The sequence below is a fragment of the Phyllobates terribilis genome, unplaced genomic scaffold, assembly GCF_046119375.1.
Source record: "Phyllobates terribilis strain yellow unplaced genomic scaffold, ASM4611937v1 Scaffold_2__4_contigs__length_985480577, whole genome shotgun sequence".
Classification (NCBI taxonomy): domain Eukaryota; kingdom Metazoa; phylum Chordata; class Amphibia; order Anura; family Dendrobatidae; genus Phyllobates; species Phyllobates terribilis.
Window position 1 is genome coordinate 943418139 of NW_027362762.1, and position 22093 is coordinate 943440231.

The following is a 22093-nucleotide window of genomic DNA, read 5'->3' on the forward strand; positions in this document are numbered from 1 at the left end:
TGCAGTTTTTAAGAAAAAGCTAGAAAATGAAATAGCAGGAAAAAAAAAATGTAAAGGTCCATTTCACCAGCCAATATTCATGCCAATCATTCACTAGATTGCTCGTTCGCTGATTACTGGCTTGTGTTAGGCCATGTTCACATATTGTGGGTGCGTTGTGGTTCAATAGAACCACAAGATTTTGAAGAATTGCAGCAAAATTATGCATTTTTTTGCCATTGTAGCAGCAAATTAATGTAACACGGGTGGAACCTGTGATTACTGCCTATACATATGTGACACCCCAGGGGTCTGGTTGCCACAGTGATAGAGATATTATGTCTGAGAGCAGGTGGGAGGTCCTTTGGTCAGGGATCCTGGCATGCCACACCTCCTGCCCAGTCTTGGGAGGGGAAGAACTTCCCCTATATAAACCCAGGGCTGAAGCAGGGTTAGGAGTCAAGGAGAGTAGAGACAAGAAACAGTCACAGGAAGAAACAGCAGAAGCTCAGTGGGAGCAATACTACTACAAGTCAGGGGCTGGCAGCTGCAGAGCTCGCCCTGACTGAGAAGCTTTCTTACCGGACCCGGCGTCCGAGGCTGTGGGGACTAACTCTTACCCAGCAGCAGAAGCCGACCGGCAGGGGATTTCAGGTCCTCTGGCCCAGAAACCCGAAGGCACGGTCACACGCGTGGGACCAGCACCGCCATCGTGGAGCGGAAGCCATTAGAAGGCCCCGAGTCACCGGCCATACGGGTGAGCACCACACGGTACACTCAGGGACGTGGGCTACTTATATCCGCTTCTAGCAAGGTAGCCAGAAGAGTACAGTCAGTTTGGGAGGCCTACAACTCCGCCTGGCCAGGGGAGATCCCATCTGCTCAAGGACTGACCAGGCCCCGTTCACTAGCAAGTACTCCGGGAGGGTCTATCGTTGTTACCAGTAAAGACCCTGAATTACACCGCACCGTCTCTGAGTGGTTCCTGCTACCCCCATCATCCACATCTGCTGCCCTGAGGCCATACCCCTCCCGTTGGGGGTTTTACCATCTACGCTGCACCATCCATCCACCGGCCTCAGCGGTCTGTCCTGCAGCGGCAGCTCCATAGCTGCATTCAACGGGTGGCGTAGTCGTCCTGCATCTACCGCTGTTACATCGCCGCTCAGTTTGACTCCCTGGGCACGGACCGGGTCACCGCCACGAGACTACAACCCTCAAGAGATCCGGCTCCGGGTAAGCTCCCGCGTGCGCAACGCAGCGCGACACAGGCCCAGGGGCGCGTCAACTTTGGCGTAGTCGGCAGGATTTCGTGCCCGCAACCACCGGGTACTGCGTGCCTGAAAAAGAGACTTTTCAAACTTACCTGTGGTGAAGATTCCCGCCATCCGGCGCCATCTTCAGCCTTCTTCCCGCCATCGGTGAAGTTTCCCGCCATCCGGCGCCATCTTCTGCCTTCTTCCCGCCATCCGTGGAGTTTTCCCGCCATTGGACGCCATCTTGAGGACCCCGCGCGGGAAGAAGAGGGGCGTGGACTCCGAAAGCGCGCGAGAACTGAAGCCCCGCCTCACGTCCGGACGTTGCGTAAGGTCCTGGAAGGAGCCCAGCAGACGCCGACGTCACAGGAGCGCGACGGAAGGTCCTCAACCCTGACGATCCACTGCGGAGCCGCGGCCTACGGAAGAGGATCATCGCAAGGTAGGCCACGGTCCACTAGGGGGGAGGAAGATGTCGGATACGGAGGAGAGCTTCACTGCCTCAACCCCCGCCAGCGCTACCGCTGCTGCAGTTATGCCCTTCACCATGCCCTATATCCCGGGAGCAGCTTGGCTACCCCAGTACTCAGGGGAGTCACATACCCTGCATGACTTTAGAGAAAAGCTGGATAGCCTCTTCCAGGTGTACCCCCTCACAGAAGAGCAAAAAGTGAGCATCCTGGTGGCCCAACTAACCGGGGCAGCCAAAAGGGAAGTAAAATCCTGGCCACCTGGGAGGAAGACTGTCGCAGGGATACTAACCCGGCTGAAGGACACCTTTGATACCCGCACCTCAGCCGAGATTAAGCTTAGATTCTACGGGTGCAAGCAGCGAGCGCATGAGAGTATAAGGGACTATGCACTAAACCTACAAGAGGCCCTGAGGGCCATTAAGCAGACCGACCCTGATGGAGTGGGAAACGAGGACAGGCTGTTGACCGAACAGTTTATAGAGGGACTGTATTGTAATATCCACCGAACCCAGTTGCGGGCAATGGCCTTACAGGATCCCCATCTGGGCTTTGCACAGTTCAAGGACAGAGCCATCCGGGTGCTCCGAGAACCGGCACCGGGTGGCGTTGTGACCCACAAGCGCCCTGCTATCACTTACCACCAGGAGGCGGCGCCCTTGTCGGCAGGGCCTGTGGGAGCTGATGCGCAGGCTTTGGACAATGACCCGGCTCCAGACCTACACCATCAGGTCCAAGAGCTAGCTAAGAGCGTTGCTGCGCTAACCCGAACTGTGCAGTCTTTACAGGCTTCCACCCCAGGGAAGATCCAGCTGGCATCCGGACCGGAGGACATCCCGTGGCGTCGACCAAGGAGGACCCCACCGGCCAGAGGAAGACCCAGTGACCGATACAGCGAGGACGGACGACCCATCTGCCGCCGCTGCAATCAACCTGGACATATGGCAAGGTACTGTTCTTTAAACGGGCACAACCTGGGGTAGAGGGCCAACCCCCAGGAAAAAGATCACCAGGCCCATCGAACTGGCGCGACAGATATGTGGGAGGACGTCCAGTCTTGCCTGTGGTACTGGATGGCATTCCCATGAGTGCCCTACTGGACACCGGGTCACAGGTCACCACCATCCCGTACGTGCTCTTTAAGCAGTACTGGAATGACTCGGATATTACCTGCTACCCTGACGACGACTTGAGTATCATCGCCAGCAATGGCCAGCCCGTGCCACAGATCGGATTTAAAGAGGTGACCATCAAAATCGGTAGAGTCGAACTGGCAGCACAGGGACTGATCATTGTAGATATTGACAAACATGAGAGTCACCCAAAAATAACTCTAGGAACTAATGTAATTGAAAATTGTCTTGCAGAGGTGATTTTCCTTTTACAGCAGGTTGCCAAGAACGCCAGCTCCGGCGAGCAGCGGGTGCTCCAGAAAGAGATCCGGGCACTGATGCGACGGCAACAGGTGGAACTCTCCGGCGGTGAGATTGGTAGCGTAAGAATGTGTGACCCTTTTCCTATTGCCATGCCCCCAAAAAGTGAAATGATGATTTGGTGCCGGGCAGCTATTGGTCTGAGAGGTAGAGATTACCAGGCAATGGTAGAACCAGTTTACTCAGACAGTAGGCCCACCATTTTGACAGCACGGGGGGTGGTCAATGTACGCCATGGGAGGGTGCCCGTTCGCATAATCAATATCGGGGAGAGGGAAGTGTACCTGCCCCGGTATGCCACGCTAGCCAAATTATATACCATTAACCAAAATGCTATACAATCTGTGGAACCCTTGCCTCCATCTCACCCGGAGGAAGGTAACGGCTCTAAGAAAACAAAGGAGGACTGGTGTCAGCAACTACATTTGGGTACTGACTCCACTCCCTCACATCAGAAACAGGGAGTCTATCGGGTGGTTCAAGAGTACGAGAGAGTGTTTAGTAAACACCCGTTAGACTTCGGGCGAGTCAAGGGGGTAGAACACCACATCCCCACGGGAGACCATCCTCCCATAAAAGAGAGGTATCGACCCGTACCCCCTGCACACTACCAACACGCCAAGGGGATGCTTAGAGACATGAAGGAGGCTGGGGTGATCAGGGATAGCTGTAGCCCCTGGGCAGCTCCACTAGTCTTAGTCCGAAAGAAAGACAACACCATGAGGATGTGTGTAGATTACCGGAAAATCAATCGTATCACACACAAGGATGCGTACCCCTTACCAAGGATAGAGGAGTCATTGGCTGCTTTAAGATCTGCTAACTTCTTCTCTACCTTGGATCTCACTAGCGGGTACTGGCAGGTTCCTGTAGCAGAGGCGGACCGGGAGAAGACCGCATTCACCACCCCGATGGGACTTAGCGAGTTCACCTGCATGCCGTTCGGACTCTGCAACGCACCGGGAACCTTCCAACGACTAATGGAGTGTTGTCTGGGCCACAGAAACTTCGAGACGGTCCTGTTGTACCTGGACGATGTCATCGTATATTCCAAGACGTATGAGGACCACCTGAAACACCTGGCGGAAGTGTTCGAAGCTCTGGCAAGTTACGGCCTAAAGGTGAAACCCTCCAAGTGTCACCTCCTGAAACCAAAGGTGCAGTACCTGGGACACGTGGTGAGCGCTGACGGAGTGGCTCCCGACCCTGATAAGATCACCGCAATTAAGGAATGGCCAAGCCCCTCCAGCGTAAAAGAAGTGCGGCAGTTCCTCGGGTTGGTAGGCTACTACCGAAGGTTTATTCCCGGTTTCACCAAAAAGGCAGCACCTATGCAGGACCTCCTGATAGGCCAGTCCCGGAAGGCCAAGAACCAGAAGCCGCCCTTCAAATGGGAGGAGCTGGAAGAAGAGTCCTTCCGCCAGCTGAAGATGGCCCTCACGGGGGACGAAATCCTGGCGTACCCAGATTATAGCCAGCCCTTTATCCTCTACACCGACGCCAGTAACATCGGGCTAGGAGCCGTACTGTCCCAGATCCAGCAGGGGAAGGAACGAGTAATCGCCTATGCCAGCCGAAAACTGCGACCCACCGAAAGGAACCCCGAGAATTACAGCTCATTTAAGCTAGAGTTCCTGGCCGTAGTATGGGCAGTCACCGAGCGCTTTAAGCATTACCTCGCTTCTTCCCGGTTCACTGTGTACACGGATAACAACCCGTTGACACACCTGGACACGGCAAGACTCGGTGCCCTGGAGCAGAGGTGGATGGCCCGTCTGTCCAACTACGAGTTCACAATCAAATACCGGGCAGGACGCTCCAATACCAATGCGGACGCCCTGTCCAGGATGCCCAACCTGCCGGACGGAGGAGAAGATCCGGAGGGACTAGAAGAAGTTGAACTCCCTGCGTTCCACCGTCATGGGACTATTCAGTATTCCCACCAGGTAAGGAGTAAGCAGGCTGCTACGTTGAACCCCTTACCTCACTACAACTGGGCGGAAACGCAAGACAGCGACCCTGCCGTCCGACTGGTGAAGGAGATGCTGACTCGGCCGGAGGCTCGCCTTGAACCAGACGCTCCGGAGGAAGCCAAACAACTATGGGCAGAGAAGAGTCGACTGTTCCTTTACAAAGGGAAGTTGTGCCGCAGAATGGTTAACTCCCGGACGCATGAATTACTCTGGCAAGTAGTGGTGCCACGAAGGGACGCAGCCATGGTGATGGAGGCATACCACGACGGAGCTGGGCACTTCGGGTGGAAGAAGCTGGAGTTCCTGCTGCGCGAGCGGTTCCACTGGGTAGGCATGAGGGGAACCATTGAGAAGTGGTGCAGAGACTGTGGCCCGTGCAACCTGAGAAGGAAGGACCGTGCCAGCCAGAAGACTCCCCTGCAGTCCATCGTCACCCGGCAACCGTTGGAACTGGTAGCCTTGGATCATGTAAAACTGACCCCAAGCAGAAGTGGCTACGTCTACGCGTTAACCATCGTGGATCATTACTCCCGGTTTCTGGTTGTCGTCCCCGTCAAGGACTTAACGGCTCAAACAGCAGCTAGAGCCTTCCAGCAGCACTTTTGCCGTCCACACGGGTACCCGGACCAAGTGCTGACGGACCAGGGACCTGCCTTTGAAGCGGAGGTCTTCCAGGAATTCTGCAATCTGTATGGCTGCCGGAAGACACCCTACCATCCGCAAACTAATGGACTTTGTGAGAAAATGAACCAGGTGGTAATGGATCTTCTAAAAACGTTGCCCCTGGAAGAACGCAGTCTGTGGCCTGAGAAGTTGCCCGATCTGGTGGACCTATACAACCACATCCCGGTAGGTTCCACCAACTGTACCCCGGCTTACCTAATGAGGGCAAGACCTGGTAAGTTACCTGTTGACCTGGAAATGGGAGTCCTGACACCCGAGGACACTTCACCAGAAACAGACTGGGACACAGAGAGGCAGCAGCAGTACCGGAGAGTACAGGAGAGCGTGGAGCGAAGTCTCTGTCAGGCTAGGGAAAGACAAGAGAAAACTTACAACCAGTATGCTCCCGCTGTTCCCCTGGTACCCGGAGAGCAGGTCTTGAAGAGGAAGAGACGGCTCCACAAGTTGGATGACCAGTGGGAGAAGGACCCGTACACCGTACTGCCCTCAAGCCACGAGAACCCGAAGGTTTGTACCATCAGTAAAGACGGAGGGGAAACCACAGCCATTGTATCCCGGGACCACCTGAAGAAGTGTCCCGAACAACTGAGGAACCCTGAAGAGGAACAAGAAGACCATCGACCCGTAGAGGAAAGGGAAGATATGGTTAGTACTGTGCTCGGGGACTTCCCTCGGTCTTGGACTCAAGTCAATGGTGCAGTTGTGGTACCCGTACTCACCTTCCTCCAACCAGCATCCCAAGCACCTACGGAGCAACAGGTAGAGCTGGAAGAACAGCCGGTCCAGGAGGCAGAAGACTCCACACAAGCAGAACAGGAGGATCAACCCTCTGCTTATAGTGAGCCTGCCGTACCCCTAGTGAGACAAAGAGCCGGTAGACAGCTGCCCAGTTTACCCTTGACAGCTCCTACACCCTGTAGTTCAGGGCCAGACAGTCAGCTCCGTAGGTCCACTAGGGCCACTAGAGGCCAGTTACCCGCACGCTGGAGGATTTGAAGTGTATAAATTGTTTTATTTATGTTTATCTGTGTATTGTTGCTTGTGTATAATTTTGTGTTTCCAGTTATTTTTAGGAATCCTTGGTGGATTTACCGGGAATCCTTGTACATAGTTGGAGCGTAACCCAGGATGGACTAGAGACTGTTAAGGACTCGGGGTAGGACAGACCCCTACCTGGTTACGTCTCCCTGTTTTGGTGAAATGGACACCTTGCTTCTTCAAAGACTGCACCCGGTTACGGACATGCCGTGACCACCTTTATGTGTTTCTTATTGTATTGTTATTGTTATATCTTGTTATGTTTTTCTAAAATATGTTTAGTCCCGGAGTACTAAATTTCACTAGGGGGGAATGTGACACCCCAGGGGTCTGGTTGCCACAGTGATAGAGATATTATGTCTGAGAGCAGGTGGGAGGTCCTTTGGTCAGGGATCCTGGCATGCCACACCTCCTGCCCAGTCTTGGGAGGGGAAGAACTTCCCCTATATAAACCCAGGGCTGAAGCAGGGTTAGGAGTCAAGGAGAGTAGAGACAAGAAACAGTCACAGGAAGAAACAGCAGAAGCTCAGTGGGAGCAATACTACTACAAGTCAGGGGCTGGCAGCTGCAGAGCTCGCCCTGACTGAGAAGCTTTCTTACCGGACCCGGCGTCCGAGGCTGTGGGGACTAACTCTTACCCAGCAGCAGAAGCCGACCGGCAGGGGATTTCAGGTCCTCTGGCCCAGAAACCCGAAGGCACGGTCACACGCGTGGGACCAGCACCGCCATCGTGGAGCGGAAGCCATTAGAAGGCCCCGAGTCACCGGCCATACGGGTGAGCACCACACGGTACACTCAGGGACGTGGGCTACTTATATCCGCTTCTAGCAAGGTAGCCAGAAGAGTACAGTCAGTTTGGGAGGCCTACAACTCCGCCTGGCCAGGGGAGATCCCATCTGCTCAAGGACTGACCAGGCCCCGTTCACTAGCAAGTACTCCGGGAGGGTCTATCGTTGTTACCAGTAAAGACCCTGAATTACACCGCACCGTCTCTGAGTGGTTCCTGCTACCCCCATCATCCACATCTGCTGCCCTGAGGCCATACCCCTCCCGTTGGGGGTTATACCATCTACGCTGCACCATCCATCCACCGGCCTCAGCGGACTGTCCTGCAGCGGCAGCTCCATAGCTGCATTCAACGGGTGGCGTAGTCGTCCTGCATCTACCGCTGTTACATCGCCGCTCAGTTTGACTCCCTGGGCACGGATCGGGTCACCGCCACGAGACTACAACCCTCAAGAGATCCGGCTCCGGGTAAGCTCCCGCGTGCGCAACGCAGCGCGACACAGGCCCAGGGGCGCGTCACATACAATCATCCTTCAAGTGAGCAAGTTGCTAGTTCATTGGGTGATTGTGTCATTCATGCTGACATTAAAATCTTCACTCTCAGCAGCACACACTGACCCTTGTAAACGGGCGATGTGCTGCCAATAACATGATTTTCTACTCGCACAGAACGATCTTATTAACCATCGTTCTGTGCACAGAGAATTCTGTTTGGCTGGTCTAATCAGGCCAATCACCTTATATAAAGCCGATCATTCTAAACGCACCATTAGTTTTCTAACCTTTTTTAATTCACTCAAAATTTCCTCAAAAACTGCACTTGCATTCTTCCAAAAAACATATTTTTTTCCATAACCTCTTTTTTATTTTCTTCTTTTTATATTTGTTCCTTTATTCCAATATTACAGCATGCTACAGGATTGACCTTTTTTAAGGCAGCTGGTGAAATTTTTCTTGCATACTTTGTTAAACAAAAACTCTCTGACATTAATATCTATTACATTTTTGTTGCACTTTTGACTTTAAAAATCTTGTGATTCTAAGAGGAATCTTTAAAATCGCTTGCTCTATGTATTCCATGACTTAATGTTATTAATCTAATTGCTGAAACCTTAAAGATAGTTTTCATGACACTCTTAAGTCTATTTTTCTATCAATTGCTATTATGAAACTGTATGTCATGAGGCCCACCCTAGGAAAGGAAGACCAAGAATGAACTCTGCTGCAGAGGATAAGTTCATCAGCGTTACCAGCCTCAAAAATGCAAATTGGCAGCACCTCATATAACAGCCCTCATAAATGATGCACAGACACATCAAGCAGACACATCTCAGCATCAACTGTTCACAGGAGACTGCGAGTAAAAGGCTTTTATGGTTGAATTGCAAAGAAGTCACTAATGAGGACTGCAGACAAAAAGGAGAGACTTGTTTGAGCCAATCAAGGACTGGACATTAGATCTGTGAAAATATGAACTGTGATCTGATGAGTCAAAGTTTGAGATTTTTCACTGTGAAGCATGGAGGTGGAGGAATAATGGTGGGGGGAGCTTTGCTGGCAACACTGTTGTTAATTTGTTCCAAATTCATGGCTACCATAGCAATCTGCAGCGAACGCCATCCCATCTGGTTTGCACTTACTGAAACCAACATTTGTGTAGCAATAGCAAAAAGACCTAAAACCCCTCCAGGTTATATAAGGGCTACGTGACCAAGAAGGAGAGAGATGGATCTGCGTCAGAGGACACAACCTCCACAATCACCTGATCTCAACCTAACTGAGATAGTCTGAGATGAGTTGGACGCAAAGTGAAGGCAAAGAAAATCTTTCCTTCACTCCACATATCCGATCACTCACTCTTTCATGTCACCGGCGCCTTAAAAACATTTCTAGAATTCAACCTTTTATTACCTTTTGACTCGACAAACTCTCACTGTTGCTCTGATTCATTCTCGCCTGAAGTACTGCAACTCTCTACTAATCTATCTCCCTCTTACATACCTATCCCCTCTCCAATCTATCCTGAATGCAGCAACCAGGATGATATGTCTGTCCAACCGTTACACCGATGCCTCTACCCTGTGCCAGCCATTGCACTGGTTGCCCATCTGCTACAGAGCCCAATATAAACGTATCTCTCTCACTCACAAAGCGCTTCACGGTTCAGCACCACTCTACATCTCCCTCATCTCTGTCTATCACCCCACCTGTCCTCTCTGTTCTTGTAATAACCCAAGACTAATATCTAAGTAATCTAACTATTTCATGTTCTCCCTTCTTAAATTTTCTCCAGAATCTGGTCTCTTCTATCACCTCTTTCCCCACCCTCAGCAGCACATTGTATCTGTACTTGTACAGTTATTGGCTGGTGACTGATTCATGCAGTGTTATTTGAATGCCCTATTTATTATAGTAATGGCTGGACTTTACACTTTTTTACCTTTTGTTTGCCCCCTATTTCCTCAGACATGGTAAGCTTGTGAGCAGGCCCCTCACTCCTCCTGGTATCTGTTGAACTATATGTTACTCTGTAATGTCTTTATTGTCTGTACAAGTCCCGTCTCAATTGTAAAGTGCTGCGGAATATGTAGGCGCTATAGAAATAAAAATTAATATTATGTTTTATTATTATTATTTATTATTATTTTTTATTATCATTATTATTATTTATTATTATTATTTCAGCACTAGTGATGAGCGAGCACTTAAATGCTTGGGGTTTCGTTGCTCGGGTTGAGCAAATCGTAATGCTCGGGTGCTCGTGTGGCGTCCCTGAGGGTTCAGTCGCCACAGAGGTACTGCACCTCACCCAGAAGTGTGGTATCCCCTTCTCTCAGGTAAGGAGGGAGTGCTGCCTAGAACCCCAACACCTGCATCCAACACTACACTGCTCCAGGCCGGCTGGAAGGGCAAGATGCAATGTGTTTTCCTGCTGAACCCTGTCCCTGGCTGGAGTGGGGGGAACCCAGAGGTAGGGGGAACCAGTAGTGGGTGTGGGTGGAGGAAGAAGTTTAGGGGAGCACTACAGAGTGAGATATATAAAGGAAAGCCATCTTAGGGTGGCAGGAGAGTCAGTAAGAGGAGTGAGAGAAGACAGTCAGGGAGCAGAGTCTCGTTAGGAGCTCTGCTCCACAAGTAGGGCCCAGTCCTAGAGGCCCAGGAGGGGAGCAGAGGAGTAGGCTCCGATCTACAGAAGGGATCCTAGGGGGTGCGGCGCGTGCAGGACGGCACCCGTACGCCCCGCATCTGTCAGAAGACAGAGGGATCGTAGGCCGCAGGAAGGGGACCGGGCCCCTGGACCAGTCGTGTAACTTCAAGTTTCGGCTGGAAAAAACGGAGGCTTCTGGCTTTCATAGACCAGTTGCCGCAGCCTTATTCTAATCCCCGTGAGGGTCAAGCAGGTCCGGGAACTCCTGTAAGAAAGGAGGGACTTCAGAGCACCCAAACGGGATTGAGAGTGGGGAAGCGCAGGGCAGGAGGGAGAAGACCCAGCGTGAAGACGGTCTAGCTAGGAACACAAGAAAGTGGGGTTCTGTCAGGTGCTCCTAATCTGCCTGAGGAAGTGCTGAACCCCTGCCTGGTGAACGCAGTGCGACGTGGGAGGCTGGCACCCGTACAGTGCACCAGTGGAACTGTCATATGAACTGTGAATAAAAACTCGGATGACTGCACCGTACTGCCTCCGTCCATTCTTTCATCTGCACCATCTCTCCCTCCTGGCACTACAACGCCCAGCGCAACTTACACATCCTACACTGCCCTGGAGCTAGCTCTACCTGTGGAGAGCCACACCATCCCTGCTGCCGTAACACCAGCTCCAGAGGACTGCTCCGCAGTGGCGGCACCCTTTAGCCGCATTCCACAGGTGGCGTCACGAAAAACTCTACAAATCCCCTATAAATTGAAAGCCCCTTTTTGCTGACCGCCCTGGGCCACGGACCGGGCCAGCCACCGCGATATCCCCAACCGGCATCCATAGAGGCCTGGCTGCCGAGTGCCCCACGGCCCTGGGGGCGCGTCACTCGACCTGAGCAACGAGCCCAATGTAAGTCAAAGGGCAACTCGAGCATTTTTCCGATGCCCCTTTCCCCTGGAGGTCTGGAGAGAGCCTATAAATTGGCCAAATCAATGAAAACAGTGCTCAAATGATATGGGAATAGCATAGGGAAGACCCCTGGAAGCATCTTTGACTCCCAAAAAAATACTTTTGATGCTCAGAAAGAAGCACCATATTAAAGTTCAGATTTTGCTGGACTGATTTGAGGGTTCCATGTCACATTGGCAGAGCCCCTGGGGTACCAAAACAGCAGATCCCCCAGAAGAGACCCCATTTTACAAACTACACCTCTCGTTGATTTAATCTAGGGGTGCAGTGAGCTTATTGATACCACAGGTGAATCAGAGAATTTTATACCAATGGGCAGTGAAGAAAAAAAGAAGTACACTTTTACCACTAAAATTTCATTTTAGCCCCAGATTTTCCATTTTCACACTGGGAAATGGGTAAAAATTACACCAAAATTTGTCCCACAATTTTTGCTGAGCCACCACTTGTAAAGATCTGAGGTTGTGGGTTGTAAGTAATCACTTAGGCAGGCTAACGATGCAACAATATTTTATTGATCACAGCCATGGTAATAAAGCAATTCCAGGTAAATGGCCAATATACAGTTCTCTCAGTCCTCAAATTCCCAATCTGGTTCAGTAGTTCCACTGGCTTTGTATAAGGTCATACTCACTGTCTCCCTGTAACATCCCTGGCGGCGTGCTGGCATGGCTTACCACCTCCTACCATGCAAGACCGCCATCTTACCTATCAGTCCAGGCTGCACACTTTGGTCCAGTACCTGCTGTGTCTCTTGTCTGATTGCTTAGGGCGGCGGCGCGGTTACTGCCTGATTCTTATAGTTACTGTGTGTGCACTCCTAATGCCTCCCCAACCTATTGCTGTGAGTCACTGGATACTTAAACCCCCTCCACCCAGTAGGTGGTGCCTGAGCAACACTTTCTTACAGTGTGTTCTGTGCAACTGAGTTGCCAGGTCCTGTCCTGTATCTTGTCTGTTCCCGCCACCCTGGGGGCTGTATACCCAGGCCTGTTACCTGTATCTATGACTTCTAGTCTGTTCCGCCACCCTGGGGGCTGTATACCCAGGCCTGTTGCCTGTATATGTGACTTCTAGTCTGTTTCCGCCACCCTGGGGGCTGAATTCCCCGGCTCGTTCCTGTATCTTGTTCAGGGTTCAGTTCCTGTCTGAACTGTGCCCTAGCCTGTTACCTGTTTGTCTCTATGTCCGAACCTTCCCTTTTCCTGCAGTGTCTGAACCTGCACCTAACTCCAACTCATTGTCTCTGTACTTCTGTTTCTGAGTTTTGTGTCCACTCGCTACTTCATAGTAAGTACCTTGTGTGTATCTTCTTCTGCTTGTCCCGTTTCCCTGCCTCCGTATCTACCTCCTGTGTTCTAACTATCTTCCTGTATTTTCCAGTCTGTTCCATGTGAACAGAGCCCTGTCCTGTCTGCCTGCACCTTCTGCTCTGCTCTGCTCTGCTTGTCCACCGCACCTGCGGTTTCACTCTTCTCTGCTTGTCCACCGCACCTGCGATTTCGCTCCGTTCTGCTTGTCCACCGCACCTGCGGTTTCGCTCCATTCTGCTTGTCCACCGCACCTGCAGTTTCGCTCCGCTCTGCTTGTCCACCGCACCCACGGTTTCGCTCCGCTCTGCTTGTCCACCGCACCTGCGGTTTCGCTCCATTCTGCTTGTCCACCACACCTGCGGTTTCGCTCCATTCTGCTTGTCCACCGCACCTGCGGTTTCGCTCCATTCTGCTTGTCCACCGCACATGCGGTTTCGCTCCGCTCTGCTTGTCCACCGCACCTGCAGTTTCGCTCCATTCTACTTGTCCACCGCACCTGCAGTTTCGCTCCGCTCTGCTTGTCCACCGCACCCACGGTTTCGCTCCGCTCTGCTTGTCCACCGCACCTGCGGTTTCGCTCCATTCTGCTTGTCCACCGCACCTGCGGTTTTGCTCCACTCTGCTTGTCCACCGCACCTGCGGTTTCGCTCTGCTCTGCTTGTCCACCGCACCTGCGGTTTCACTCCGCTCTGCTTGTTCACTGCATCTGCGGTTTCGCTCTGCTCTGCCCCATTTGTCCTCCGCGCCTGTGGTTCTGCTCTGCTAGTCCACCGCACCCGCGACTCTGTTCCTGTATGCCAGTCTGTACTGGTCCCTATCCAGCCTGCGTTCATACCTGCCAGTATCCGCCTGTCTGCATACCAACCGTGCCTGCCAGTACCCACCTGTCTGCATGCCAGCCGTGCCTGCCAGTACCCACCTGTCTGCATACCCGCCGTACCTGCCAGTACCCGCCTGTCTGCATACCAGCCGTGCCTGCCAGTACCCACCTGTCTGCATGCCAGCTGTGCCTGCCCGTTCCTGCATTTCTCTAATGTGGGTCAACAGCTGTGACCGGGGTCTGACCTGGAGTAGCACCTGGTCCCTCTGCTCGGTTCCTCCCTGGTTCACGGAGTTGACTGAGCCGCCGTGCGACCTTGGTCGGACCGAGTTGATACTTAGTCACGCCCCTCCAGGCACTCCTCGGTTCATGGTCCAGTGGGATCACTAACCACGCTCACGCCATTTAGTCCGGGCGTGAGCGTAACACTCCCAACTTTTGGTTGGCACACAGATTTCGTATCTCCAGCCAGTATAGTCTGTAGCTACAGTCCATGATCCTCTAGACGGCAGATAAAATGATGAAAACCCAGGTATTCAGTAGCAGCAGTCCTTTTAAGAAAGTGTAGATCCAAACGACATAATCCATAATGGTAACATGTTTATCCATTTATCCTTCCAAGTCCACGGTATAACATACCTGGCGGCGTCCTTGCATGGTGGTCCATCTCCCACTGTGCAAGAGCGCGCACTTGATCTCCAGTCCAGAATGTCTCTCTGGCTTCCCTCCTTGCTGTCTGTTTGTCTGTTTTGGCTGCATAGGGCGACGCCCGCTGAACTTCCTGTTTCTTGTACCTGCTGCGGACACGCCCCTGTTGCACCTTCAGCCTATTGCTGTCCATCTTTGGGTATTTATACCACCTTCTTCCTCAAGATGGCGCCTGAGCATTGTGTCCTGTCAGTCGGCTTTTTGTCTCTGACATGCCAGGTCCTATCCTGTTTTCCTGCCTGTTTTCCAGTTCTGTGTCTGAACTGTGGTCTGTTCTTGTGAACACGCTTCTTGCCTGTTCTTTCGCCTTCTAGGGGCCGTATTCCTAGATCTGCCTGTCTGTGCCTTGCGGTATCTGTTCCCGTCTGAACAGTGTCCTGTTTGTGTCCCTGCCTTGCGGTATCTGTTCCTGTCTGAACTGAGTCCTGTCTATTTCTCCTGTCTTGCAGTATCTGTTCCCGTGTCTGAACTGAGTCCTGTCTATGTCTCCTGCCTTGCGGTATCAGTTCCCGTGTCTGAACTGAGTCCTGTCTGTGTACTCTTGCCTGCTGCCTTTCCTGGAGGCTGTATTTCCAGGCCTGTCTGAACACGCTCCTAGCCTGTTCCTCCCGCCTTCTAGGGGCCGATTACCTAGATCCGTTCCTGTATCTTGTCTGTCCTGTCTGAACACGCTCCTTGCCTGTTCGTCCCGCCTCTCTGGGGGCCGTATTCCCAGACCCGCTCCTGTATCCCGCTGCAGTGTCGGTCTCTTCCGTACACTCAGTTCCAGTCTGAACTCTCTCCTATCCTTTACCTGTTTTGCCTCTATGTCCGTTCCTTTCCTTTTTCTGCAGAGTCTGAACTCGTACCTAACTCCTGCTTGTTGTCTCTTCACTCCCGTTTGTGAGTTTGTGGTCCCCTCGCTACTTCACTGCAAGTACCCTGTGGGTATCTGGCTCTGCCTTTCCCTTCCTGTCTGTTCCGTGTGAACAGAGCCCTGTCCGTCCTGCTCTGACTCCTTGCTCACTGCTCCGGCAGCCTTGCTCCGCTCTTACCCTGCTTCTGCCCGCTGCTCCGGCAGTCCTGTCCTGCCCTGCTTCTGCCCGCTGCTCCGGCAGTCCTGTCCTGCCCTGCTTCTGCCCGCTGCTCCGGCAGTCCTGTCCTGCCCTGCTTCTGCCCGCTGCTCCGACAGTCCTGTCCTGCCCTGCTTCTGCCCGCTGCTCCGGCAGTCCTGTCCTGCCCTGCTTCTGCCCGCTGCTCCGGCAGTCCTGTCCTGCCCTGCTTGTGCTCGCTGCTCCTGCAGCCCCGTCCTGCTCTGTTCTTGCCCACCGCTTTGGGCGTTCCCTCTCTGCTGTGGTTGTCTACAGCATCTGCGGTTCTGTGACCCAGTCTGTACTGGGTCTTAACCTTTCTGTGCTCCAGCCCGTCCTTTCGGCCAGTACCTCCCTGCCTGCATACTCACCTGTATCCACCCCTCTGCATACCTGCCGTGTTTGCTTACATCCACCAGTCTGTGCCAGCCTAACCTGCCTGTTCCAGTAATTCCAGTGTGGGTCAACCCATGTGTCCGGAGTTTGACCTGGAGTAGCACCTGGTCCCTCTGCCCGGTTTCTCCCTGGTGCACTGGCGTCGTATGCCGTCGTGCCACCTTGGTCGGATCGGCCAGATACTTAGTCACGCCCCTCCAGGCACTCTCCGGTCCATGGTCCAGTGGAACCACAACACCCGCACACGCCAGTCAGTCCGGGCGTGTGCATAACAGCATGCTCAGGCCATGGTTCCCGTTGAGCCCCACGGCCTTCGCTCTCTGAGAAGTTTTCCAGCGAATACATGCATTAAAAATAAATAAATAATTTTTTTTTTTTTTTTCTCAGCTGAGTTCCAGGCGAATTACGCACCCGTCCAGATGGATCTATCTGCTCTCGTTCCTGCGGATCCGCCACGTTACTATGGGGATCCAAGACAAAGTCGTGCATTTGTGGAGCAATGCATGCTACACTTCAAGTTCTACCCTCTATGTTTTCCCACTGATCGGGTTAAGGTGGCATTCATTATGTCTTACCTGGCGGGTGATGCCTTGGAATGGATCAACCCCCTATATGAAACACGGGATCCGATCCTCCTGGACCTAATGGCCTTCCTGGTGGCCTTTCTAATGGTCTTCGATGATCCTAACCCGGAGGCTCCTGCTGAAGCTTCACCTCCCAATATCCCGGAGCAGCCCCGATGGGTAATGTGTGTGGGTAGCGCAATAGTCCTCCAGCCCAATGAGACTACTGTCCACCCAGAATCCTCACAGGGTGACTACGCTTTCCGGAATACTTCTCCCAACCTCAAGAGGCAGTCCAGACGTGCTAGACGTAGAGGCAAGCCGTCACGCCAGGGTCTGTCCTCCCTGAGACCTCCTGACCCCAACCTTGAAGTCCCTACTGAAGCTTCATCTCCCTGTATCCCGGAGAAGCCCCAACGGGTAATGTGCGTGGGTAGTGCTCCGGTTCTCCTGCCCGAAGAGACTTCTGCCCATCCTGACTCCACACAGGAGAACTTCCTGCACCCAGCATCAGATGCTTCACCCACTTTAACCGGTGTGCATGTCCAAGGATGCTCCAAAGCTGTGGTTACCTCTGAGTCTGTGCACCTCTACTACCTGGCGGAGGACCCCCTGTTGCCTCCTGAATCCTCCGGGATACCACTCGATGACAAATGGAGAGAGACTTCTCTACACTCGGTACTCGATACTTTGTCCGCTTCGTCCTGTGAGCCTGACAATAGGTACCCCAAAGTGGTAGTTACCCCCGAGTCTCTACACCCCTCCGACCAGGCGGAGGACCTCCAGTTGTCTCCAGAACCCTTCGGGGTGCTACCTGGTAGCGAAAGGACAGAGACTCTCCTATACTCTGTACCTGATACCTCGCTCGCTTCGTCCAGTGAGTCCAACCTAGTGTACTCCGAAGCAGAGGTTACTCCCGAGTCTCTACACCCCTCCGACCAGGCGCAGGACCTCCAGTTGTCTCCAGAACCCTTCGGGGTGCTACCTGGTAGCGAAAGGACAGAGACTCTCCTTTACTCTGTACCTGATACCTCGCTCGCTTCGTCCAGTGAGTCCAACCTAGTGTACTCCGAAGCAGAGGTTAATCCCGAGTCTCTACACCCCTCCAACCAGGCGGAGGACCTCCAGTTGTCTCCAGAACCCTTCGGGGTGCCACCTGGTGGTGAATGGACAGAGACTTTCCTATATCCTGGATCTGATACCTCGCTTGCTTCGTCCAGTGAGTCCGACCTTGTGTACTCTGAAGCAGATGTTTTCTCTGAGCCTCTGCACTCTCCTGACCCGGCGGAGGACCTCCAGTTGTTTCCTGAATTCTCCGGGGTACCACCAGATAACAAAGAGACAGTGACTTTTCCTCATTATGTACCTGATAACCCGTCTATTTCTTCCTGTGAGCTTGACAAGATGTACCTCGAAGCAGAGATTACCCCCAAGTCTCTGTCCCCCTCCAACCCGGTGAAGGACTTCCAGTCGTCTCCTGTACCCTCTGGGGTGCCACCTGAAAATATGTGGAGAGAGACTTCCTTGTGTGCTGTTCCTGGTACTCCACCCGTTTCGTCTGTTGCTAGTGTGGCACCCCAGGGGTCTGGTTTCCACAGTAATGCAATGTTATGTCTGAGAGCAGGTGGGAGGTCTCTTGGTCAGGAATCCTATGCATGCCACACCTCCTGCCCAGTCCTGGGAGGGGAAGGACTTCCCCTATATAAACCTGGGGCTGAGGCAGGGTTAGAGAGTTGAGAGGGAGAGTTCAGCCAGGAGGGCTGACAGGGAGCTGTGGCTCCAGCTGGGCCCAGCTCCTGGGCCATGCCAGAAGTAGAGAAGAGAAGCAGCATAGGAAGAAACAACAGGAGCTCTGTGGGAGCAGTGTTACAAAGAGTCAGGGACTGGCAGCTGCAGAGCTCGCCCTGACTGAGAAGATTTCTTACCGGACCCGGAGTCCGAGGCTGTGGGGACTAACTCCTACCCAGCAGCAGAATCCGTCAGGCAGGGGATTTCAGGTCCTCTGGCCAAGAAACCCGAAGGCACGGTCACACGCATGGGACCAGCACCGCCGTCGTGGAGCGGAAGCTACTAGAAGGCCCCGAGTCACCGGCCATACGGGTGAGCACCACACGGTACACTCAGGGACGTGGGCTACTTATACTCGCTTCTAGCAAGGTAGCCAGAAGAGTACAGTCAGTTTGGGAGGCCTACAACTCCGCCTGGCCAGGGGAGATCCCATCTGCTCAAGGACTGACCAGGCCCCAACCGCTAGCCAGTACTCCGGGAGGGTCTATCTTTGTCACCAGTAAAGACCCTGAACTACACCGCATCGTCTCTGAGTGGTTCCTGCTACCCCCATCATCCACGTCGGCTGCCCTGAGGCCATACCCCTCCCGTTGGGGGTTATACCATCCACGCTGCACCATCCTTCCACCGGCCTCAGCGGTCTGCCCTGCAGCGGCAGCTTCATAGCTGCATTCAACGGGTGGCGTAGTCGTCCATCATCTACCGCTGATACAGCGCCACTTAGTCTGACTCCCTGGGCACGGACCGGATCACCGCCACGAGACTACAACCCTCAAGAGATCCGGCTCCGGGTAAGCTCCCGCGTGCGCAACGCAGCGCGACACAGGCCCAGGGGCGCGTCAACTTTTGGCGTAGTCGGCAGGATTTCGTGCCCGCAACCACCGGGTACTGCGTGCCTGAAAAAGACTGTTCAAACTTACCTGTGGTGAAGATTCCCGTCATCCGGCGCCATCTTCCGCTTCCTTCCCGCCATCTGTGGAGTTTTCCCGCCATCCGGCGCCATCTTCAGCCTTCTTCCCGCCATACGTGGAGTTTTCCCGCCATTGGACGCCATCTTGAGGACGCCGCGCGGGAAGAAGAGGGGCGTGGACTCCGAAAGCGCGCGAGAACTGAAGCCCCGCCTCACGTCCGGACGTTGCGTAAGGTCCTGGAAGGAGCCCAGCAGACGCCGACGTCACAGGAGCGCGACGGAAGGTCCTCAACCCTGACGATCCACTGCGGAGCCGCGGCCTATGGAAGAGGATCATCGCAAGGTAGGCCACAGTCCACTAGGGGGGAGAAGGATGCCGGATACGGAGGAGAGCTTCACCGCTTCAACCCCCGCCAGCGCCACCGCTGTTGCGGTCATGCCTTTCACCATGCCCTATATCCCGGGGGCAGCCTGGCTACCCCAGTACTCAGGGGAGTCACATACCCTGCATGACTTTAGAGAAAAGCTGGATAGCCTCTTCCAGGTGTACCCCCTCACAGAGGAGCAAAAAGTGAGCATCCTGGTGGCCCAATTAACCGGGGCAGCCCAAAGGGAGGTAAAGTCCTGGCCACCTGGGAGGAGGACTGTCGCAGAGATACTAACCCAGCTAACCGAGGAGGAGCTGCAGTACTACCAATACGAGGAAAGCCAAGAGGACCCGGACGGGTCTGAGGACTACCCTCAGGAGGGGGCACAAAGAGGACATAGCTACTGAAGGGAAGTAGCGTGAATAAAGAGCTGTACATAGTTACCCGTTAGGGTACAAGGACTGCTGCTAATTAAAATATGGTCCCCGTTGGGATTAGTGAATTGTTCCCCGTGTGTCCCTATCCCTTACCAGGCTGAGGACTGTGAGCAGCCATCCCCTATCCCTTACCAGGCTGAGGACTGTGAGCAGCCAATACTTATCCCCACTGGCCGAGGACTGAGAGCGGCCATATCCTGTAAATAATTATGTGTTTCTAGTAATTTATGGGAGTCTTTGGTGTATTTGCCGGGAATCCTTTGTACAGTTAATGGAGCGTAACCCAGGATGGACTAAAAGACTGATAAGGACTCGGGGCAGGACAGACCCCTACCTGGTTACATCTCCCTGTTTTGGTGAAATGGACACCTTTGTTTCCTTCAAAGACTGCACCCGGTTGCGGACATGCCGTGACCACCTTTATGTGTTTTTCTTATTGTATTATTATTGTTATACCCTGTTATGTCTTTCTAAAAAAAAATATGTTTAGTCCCGGAGTACTAAATTTCACTAGGGGGGAATGTGGCACCCCAGGGGTCTGGTTTCCACAGTAATGCAATGTTATGTCTGAGAGCAGGTGGGAGGTCTCTTGGTCAGGAATCCTATGCATGCCACACCTCCTGCCCAGTCCTGGGAGGGGAAGGACTTCCCCTATATAAACCTGGGGCTGAGGCAGGGTTAGAGAGTTGAGAGGGAGAGTTCAGCCAGGAGGGCTGACAGGGAGCTGTGGCTCCGGCTGGGCCCAGCTCCTGGGCCATGCCAGAAGTAGAGAAGAGAAGCAGCATAGGAAGAAACAACAGGAGCTCTGTGGGAGCAGTGTTACAAAGAGTCAGGGGCTGGCAGCTGCAGAGCTCGCCCTGACTGAGAAGATTTCTTACCGGACCCGGAGTCCGAGGCTGTGGGGACTAACTCCTACCCAGCAGCAGAATCCGTCAGGCAGGGGATTTCAGGTCCTCTGGCCAAGAAACCCGAAGGCACGGTCACACGCATGGGACCAGCACCGCCGTCGTGGAGCGGAAGCTACTAGAAGGCCCCGAGTCACCGGCCATACGGGTGAGCACCACACGGTACACTCAGGGACGTGGGCTACTTATACTCGCTTCTAGCAAGGTAGCCAGAAGAGTACAGTCAGTTTGGGAGGCCTACAACTCCGCCTGGCCAGGGGAGATCCCATCTGCTCAAGGACTGACCAGGCCCCAACCGCTAGCCAGTACTCCGGGAGGGTCTATCTTTGTCACCAGTAAAGACCCTGAACTACACCGCATCGTCTCTGAGTGGTTCCTGCTACCCCCATCATCCACGTCGGCTGCCCTGAGGCCATACCCCTCCCGTTGGGGGTTATACCATCCACGCTGCACCATCCTTCCTCCGGCCTCAGCGGTCTGCCCTGCAGCGGCAGCTTCATAGCTGCATTCAACGGGTGGCGTAGTCGTCCATCATCTACCGCTGATACAGCGCCACTTAGTCTGACTCCCTGGGCACGGACCGGATCACCGCCACGAGACTACAACCCTCAAGAGATCCGGCTCCGGGTAAGCTCCCGCGTGCGCAACGCAGCGCGACACAGGCCCAGGGGCGCGTCACTAGGGATGGCTGGATAGGAGGTAGCATCCTAGCTAACCAGATGAGATCAATTTTTCCTGTGGACAGTGGAAGTGATCTCCTTGAAGTGAACGACTGGTCCTCGAATTCCCTGCGGAAGATTCTGGCAGGCCTGAAGAAGAGGGGGCGTAAGGGGGGGGGTACTGTAACATACCTGGCGGCGTCCTTGCATGGTGGTCCATCTCCCACTGTGCAAGAGCGCGCACTTGATCTCCAGTCCAGAATGTCTCTCTGGCTTCCCTCCTTGCTGTCTGTTTGTCTGTTTTGGCTGCATAGGGCGACGCCCGCTGAACTTCCTGTTTCTTGTACCTGCTGCGGACACGCCCCTGTTGCACCTTCAGCCTATTGCTGTCCATCTTTGGGTATTTATACCACCTTCTTCCTCAAGATGGCG